At 32.5% G+C, this 6,970-nt stretch overlaps 1 pseudogene across 1 annotated transcript; it reads right to left on the bottom strand.

The window, feature by feature from the left end:
* Nucleotides 1-327: 327 nt before the first annotated feature.
* LOC114421200 lies at nt 328-4,034 on the bottom strand (annotated as a pseudogene). The gene is made up of 7 exons (XR_003668504.1): nt 3,762-4,034; nt 3,016-3,215; nt 2,302-2,570; nt 2,124-2,214; nt 1,686-1,983; nt 1,437-1,494; nt 328-739 (listed from the first exon to the last, which is right to left on the bottom strand). The product of XR_003668504.1 is annotated as a protein TIFY 6B-like (transcript).
* Between the last annotated feature and the right edge of the window lie 2,936 nt (nt 4,035-6,970).

The following is a 6,970-nucleotide window of genomic DNA, read 5'->3' as shown; positions in this document are numbered from 1 at the left end:
CATTAAGTTAGGACCTTTTTGAAAGTTTATTAAATTAAAAACTTTTGTTCAAGTAATTTAGAGAGTCTTTCAAACATGACAAACTAATTTGTTCAATAAATATAAATATAATATTATTATATTTATTATGCTTTAATTATAATATGTTGATATTATGTATTTATTGATCTACTTAAGGGCTTAAACCATCAACTCGTATAAAAAATTAAGCTTATTAATTTATTTAAAAATAGGTTTATTGACCTATTTAAATGTACCATATCTGCCTTTTTTTCCTGGTCCTTAAAAAGAATTCACAAAAGAAAACTAGAAATAAGAACTACTAAATAAACATAAATATCTAAACTGGGCTTTTACTCCACAAATTTAAACAAATCATGAGTTACATTACATAGTGGTCCAATGTTACAGTGTAGGAAGCTAACATTCAAACAACCTTTCAAATAACAAGGTAAAAGCCCTACACCACAAAAATAATTATGGTAATGGCCTATCTATGTGCTGAACCCGAGAATGTCAGCATAAGTTGTGATCAACGAAAATAAAAGCATCTGCTTACAACATTTTTAAGGTTACAACAATATTTTTCTCCGAAATACTTTGTTTCCTAAAGGTGCAGGCTACTATCCTTGCTTGGCCAAAACAGTGTTAGTGGCAGAAAAGTTAGCACCAGCGTATTCTGCAGTGGCACACTCTTCAGACTTTCTTGTCGAGGTTGTATGGTGCTGCACTCATCACCCTGCAACCACACACAATGACCTCATAAATAATTTCATGCAACTTGGTTATACTAACTGCCAGATTAAGCAAGGAGAAGATATACTAGACTAAATATCTTAAACCCAAAGCAGAAGCAATCTCTTATAGTATCAATAGCTGAGCCTCTCCCACCAACATCTTAAATTATACGAGTCTATAAACACAAGAATGCTATGTTTGCAAGTTTCAGCAGGTACGGGTTGGAACTGAAAAGGATGTGATGAGATGAAATGAAAGAGTTGTCTTTCCCCTTGATTGGATTGATTAAAATGGGGAATTAAATGTCATAGTAAAAGGTTGCAAGTGTAAAATTTCAATAATAAGATAATGTAAACTTCAATAAAAGCAGAAACTCTGGTCTTTAACTGAGCCAAATAACATTGTGTGATTCGTGTAGCCGACCTCATCTAGTGAGACAAGGCTTTGTTGTTGTTGTAAGTGGCAAGTTTAAATAAAAGCAAAGTTATTATCCTCATCGCCCCCCTCGATTTAAAGGGGTGCAAAAGGAGAGAGTTGGTGGACAGGTGGAGGAATGATTAGCTTTACTTTCCAATCCCACTCATAAATTTTTATGTTGTCAACCAATGGATGATAACTACTACACCTTCCTTTTTTGGAGAAATATAAATTGTGTATCAGATAACACCCACCCAGAAAAATATTGCATCCAAACTAACCTTTCTTTGCGTTTTTCTAAAAATCGAGCCAAGGATGCTTTCCGGGCCTGAGGTACAGCTGCATAACAGATGGCTTGAAAGAATCATCAATCTGAAACATTTGTAATGATGAAACACATAGATAAACTCTAGAATGAAGATGGATTCATCCCTCACTAGTATACAAGTTGTGGACAAATACCCTACGCAAGAGATCAATACACAGAAATGATGTAGAACTAAAAAGAGCCATCAAACTGCAAAACATACCTGATGTCAACATAGTGGTTGCACTGACTATCTTTGGAGGCTCCACATTGCAAACAGGAGTGGTGGGAACTCCAGTTGTTTTATCAGTACTAGTTGAGCCACTCCCTGACTGTATGCCGGTATGTGAAGAAACAGATAAAGGACTTGAAAGACCAGAGCCAGGTGATGTATTTGCAGGTTGACTCACAGGCACACCATCACCAACAGCCAACTTCGAGACAAGCACCTGAACTTTTGGCTGTGCCATGTTAGAACCTGCAGATAAGCTATTGCCAGCCAACAACATGATAGCTTGTGCCTGTTAAAAGATGGCCACATTTAAAAGCTTAACCACGAGCAAGGCATGATCAGTAGGGAGTACAAGATGCATGCTCCCCTTTTCACTTTGAATTTATTTATTTTATTATGAGGAAGGAATGTGATGAACTAAGAAGATACCTTCTCAGCGGAGATATCATCAAAGACATTGACAGTACCAGCATAGAAGATGGTAAGTTGAGCAGAAGGCGCAGATGGTTTCACAGTGTTACTTCAAAATAACATAAATTAAAGAAATAAAACACAAGCAAGTTTGTGCACTGCACACACAATGGTTAAAGCGTAAAATTAAAACTACCATGATTCGGTCATTCCAGCAACAGCAACAGCAGAGGGAAGAACAGAATGAGGCGTGGTAACAGGTATTCCCCCAAGTAACAGCTTCTGACCAGCAGTTGCAAAATCATTCTTCAGGAATGGATTCCCCAAGGAAAGTGAAATTGCTTGATTGGGAACTGAAAGCATCTTCACATCATGAGGACGATTCACAGAGTTCACATCATGTTGTACAGGATATGGAGTCAGCGAAAAATGAAGGCGACCTTGCCCATCGTGATTGAAAGACTTCTAAATAGTAGTAAAAACAAACAATCAAAGGAAGGAAGGTCAAAAAAGACATCAGCTGATACTCATAGAAGGTAAGATCTTGTGGATCAAGTCTATATATCAAAGGGATGTTGAAACAACAGGCATGAGATGTTGCACAACAATCACATGTTAGGTTCTGATTCAAATGGAATGTTCATACTTCATACATCAGGACTTAGGACAACCATAAGCAAAAGCAGATTTTTATAATTATTTTTTACATAAAAGGGGAATAAAAAGAAAAATGGCTATCCTCTTAATTTTTCATAGTTGACTTAAACAAACAAAAAAAAATCAGAATGCCCAAAAAAAAATTTGACTCATTTTACTTTAATTCAAGGGATAAACAACACTGCATGTTGAGCTAACTTTTCAATTTTGAAAAAATACAGAGATGAAAAGAGAAAAAGGGTAGTATTCTAACCTGGGGTTCACCAGCACAGCGTTTCTGACTAGAGTCAAATGCTTCTTGACTTAAGATAGACATAAACCCTGCAGATGTTAAGGGATCAGACACTATCTTCTTAGTCTTATCATCTTGAGAAGCCTTGAAAGACATCAAATGTGGAAGGGCAGATACTTTGTTCGAGAATGGCCACTGTGCAATCCGACCCTTTGTGAAGCCTACACATGCCCATAAAAACCACCATCAACATGAGCTAAGAAGTCCAAGACTTTACACCTCAGTTTATTGCCCAGTAGATCTTAAGGGATAAAAGAGATATTCAAAAAAGTTCCACAATTAGCACTTAATAACCTATCTACGTGTCTGAGTTTAGAAGCACACCCAAATCAACAAGAGACACAGCTTGATTATTTCCACTAATAAAATCTAATAACTCATGAATCCCTAATAAATAGGTGGCACAAAATTTACACGAAAGCAAAGTTTCTGTACCACCAATAGAAAAACTCATAAACTTAAAAAGAAAGAGCAAAGAAAAACTCAAACTATTTTTAAGCGTTAACCAAGCAAATCTATGAGCATGGTAAAAAAAAATATTTTTCTAGCATAAATCAACCCAACTGCAATCTAAAGAGGCAAAATTGAACCCAGAAATTAAAAAGAAAAAAGAAACCCAGACGTAATTGACAAGAATGAGTGTAATCTTGCAAGAGAGCTTTTAAATAGAGGAATTTAAAAACAAAAACACAAAAGTTGAAACATGCCAGAGTCTTCGAAGCCATAAACGTGCATCTCCTCCTTCACCACAGCAAGAGGTTCTTTTGAGTTGAGACCCATGAAATCTCTCTCCATTTCAGAGAACCCGATGAAAAATTGAAATTTGAAAACAAAAGGGAAGAAGAAGCAATCTCTTGTTCCTTAGTTACAACAACAAGAAGCAAGCAGAGAGACAGGGAAGGAAAGAAGACCAAAGGAAAAGGTTCCAACTGCATCAGAAAAAAGCAAGTCCAATGGGGTTGTGTTTCACACGAGTTTCGTGAGATCTAGACCGTTAAATCTTATTTTATAAGAAAATAAAATGAGTTATCAAAGGTGGTTGCTTTACCGGTAAACCGGTCCGGTAAGTGAGCACGTGCGCGATCATTCACAAACAAGAACCTATGAGCCTATGTCGGTGACACTGCCACCTGGTGAAATAGCGCACGTGTGTACGACACGCGAGGACTTTAATGTACATAAGTTAATGTTAATGTTGTTACTTACCATCAAATTTACAATCTAATTAATGCTACACGAGTTAACAATCATCGAAGTTCGGGAATGAAGCTCATTTAATACACTTACTCACTTTTTCTCCACTTTTTTTTTAATTGATAAATTGATTGGAAATATAAAAAAAATAAATTTAATTTTTAAATATATAAAAAATATGACAAATTAATTCTATTGTTAAATATATGAAATTATTTTATTATTAAGTTAGGATATTTAATAAGTAATTTAATAATAAATGATATTTTTTTAAAAATAATTTAATATTAAATTACAAAATTTAAGAACTCAATTATCATTAAATTTGTTGTTGAATTAATTTGTCATATTTTTTATATCTTCAAAAATTAAATTAATTTTTTTTATTAAAAATCAATCTATCATTTCATTACACTTTCAATAACTAATTTGATTATTTTTATCATCCTCTCGTACAACAAGTGAAAAGACTCATCTCCTAAGAGTTTGTTTGACTTATTAAAAAAATGTTAAGCAGTAGTCTTAAGTTACTATTGTAAAATATTAAAAGTAACAATACACTTTTTTTTTGTGATTTATAGTACAACTCTGTCAATAAAAAATAATTATTTTTTGTTTTTTTAACTAATTAATGTTCTAAAGTTATTGGTTTATAAGAACCTAAAAAATAATAGATTCAATAGAACAAAAACGATCATTCCTTCCTTAATTTTAGAAATAGGCATGAAATAATGGGGAAAAATGAAGGATATATAAAGTCTTAAAACATAAATGTAAATATTTATTACTCTAACTATTTGACAATTTTCTCTACAGCATTATAAAGACAAAAATATTGGATTTTATCCTTTTTATCATTTCAATTTTCTTTAAATCTAAATTTCAATAATTAATTAATAGAGTTGATTCTAACAAAAAAAGATTAATTCCAATCATAATAATGAACCAAAATTTAAATTTTTATTAGAAATGATACATATATATCCATATTTCGAACAAAATTATTCTTAATTAAAAGAGAATATCTATGTGAGGGTTAAAAAAAAATTACCACAACTAATATCATATTCATTTATTGTTGTCATCATTATGTTGTACCACAACTAATAATTATGGAAAATGGTATATCGTATATTTTTATATTATTTCTTATCTTTAAATATTTTTATAAAATGTTAAAATAAAGAAATCAACAATATTAAAGTTTGATATAGTTATATCATTAATCAAAATAAGAAATATTCATAAATAATTATTTTTTAATGAAGAATTGGTCTTCACTCTTTTAATTATCCAGATATTGATACTTAAAACTAAAATATGAATTGATGAAACAGTAAAAGAAAAAGTATATGAAGCATATAAATCAAAATATAAGTAAAGTAACATTTATACCAATCTAATAACTGCAAAATTAACTAAAACTTATTATGTGGTTCTGATCCCTCCAACTTCACTTAACTAATCTCTCTTTCTGTTTCTCTCAAAACACATCAAACCATTCATTCAACAAATTCATAGTTTCATTATGAAACAAATAAATGTTACCTTCCAAGATTGTTCTCAACATAGTGGCTTGCCACCACACCCACGTCGTGTCCTTGCACAGTGGTGCCCTGTCGTGTTGCAAGAGATGGACGCCCTGGTCTCTATAGTGTGGTTCGCCGTGCGGCGCTTCGACAACTCGCAGGCCTACAAGCACTTTGTCAAGAGCTGCCATGTCATCCTCGACGACGACAACGTTGAGACCTTCTGTGAGGTCCATGTGATCTCCGACCTCCTCGTCGCCATCAACATCCAGCGTCACATCATCAGTTTCAGCATGGTTCTCCGTCGGCAACACCACTGAGGACACACGCATCTTCGTTGACACCATCCTCCGCTGCAACCTCCAATCCCACGCCAAATTCACTGAAAACCTAACCAACAAACTCCATCAACAGTGACTTCACGAAAATACTATCTGTATCTTTAAATGAATAAAGAGAAATTAAACAAAAGTTAAAAAATAATAATCTAAAAAACAAGAAAATTGGACAGTTATAAAAAAAATAGCCAAAAAAAGGTAGTGGACACATAAAAATTTACAAAGTTAATAATAAAAAAAGAGTAGTGAGTTTTTAAAATAATAATATTTTTAAATTTAAAAAATTAAATAAGAATCGCCCATTTTTAAATAATAGTGGTTTCTTACGTGAGAAGAAGTGGATACTAGAAGGTGATAAAAACAAATTCATTGGTTTGTAGGCATGTTTTTTTATACTTTAATTATTTTCTAAAAAATAACAACAGAATTTCATTAAAAAAATAAGCTTAATATTTTTTAAAATAAAATAAAATAACATAAAACTGATTCACAATTTCATGGGTTTATCTTTTTTTAAAATAACAATAACATTAGCTGGATTTTAAAAGAGAAACGGATTTACTGAAGAAAAAAAATATATGACCGAGTTTTAAATTATTAATTGTAAGAAAAATTCTTGCATGCATGGAGACAATAATAAATGGTGGTAATCCAATAGGTGAATATCAATACCAAAGGTAACATGGGAGGTGCTGGCAATTGTTGCAATTTTTATACTTAGGGAGAAAAGGTTTAACACACATATATAAGAAACCAAAATTTGAGGGAGAAAATATTAGTGGTAGTTACTTCAAAAAAAGAAATTGTGAGTAGTTTTGTGATAACGTTGAGACATTCTTGATAGTTACACTGAAA

This window comes from Glycine soja, chromosome 8, assembly GCF_004193775.1.
Source record: "Glycine soja cultivar W05 chromosome 8, ASM419377v2, whole genome shotgun sequence".
NCBI lineage: Eukaryota > Viridiplantae > Streptophyta > Magnoliopsida > Fabales > Fabaceae > Glycine > Glycine soja.
Note: the sequence above shows the minus strand (reverse complement) of the source record. Positions and strands in the feature narration are given on the sequence as shown.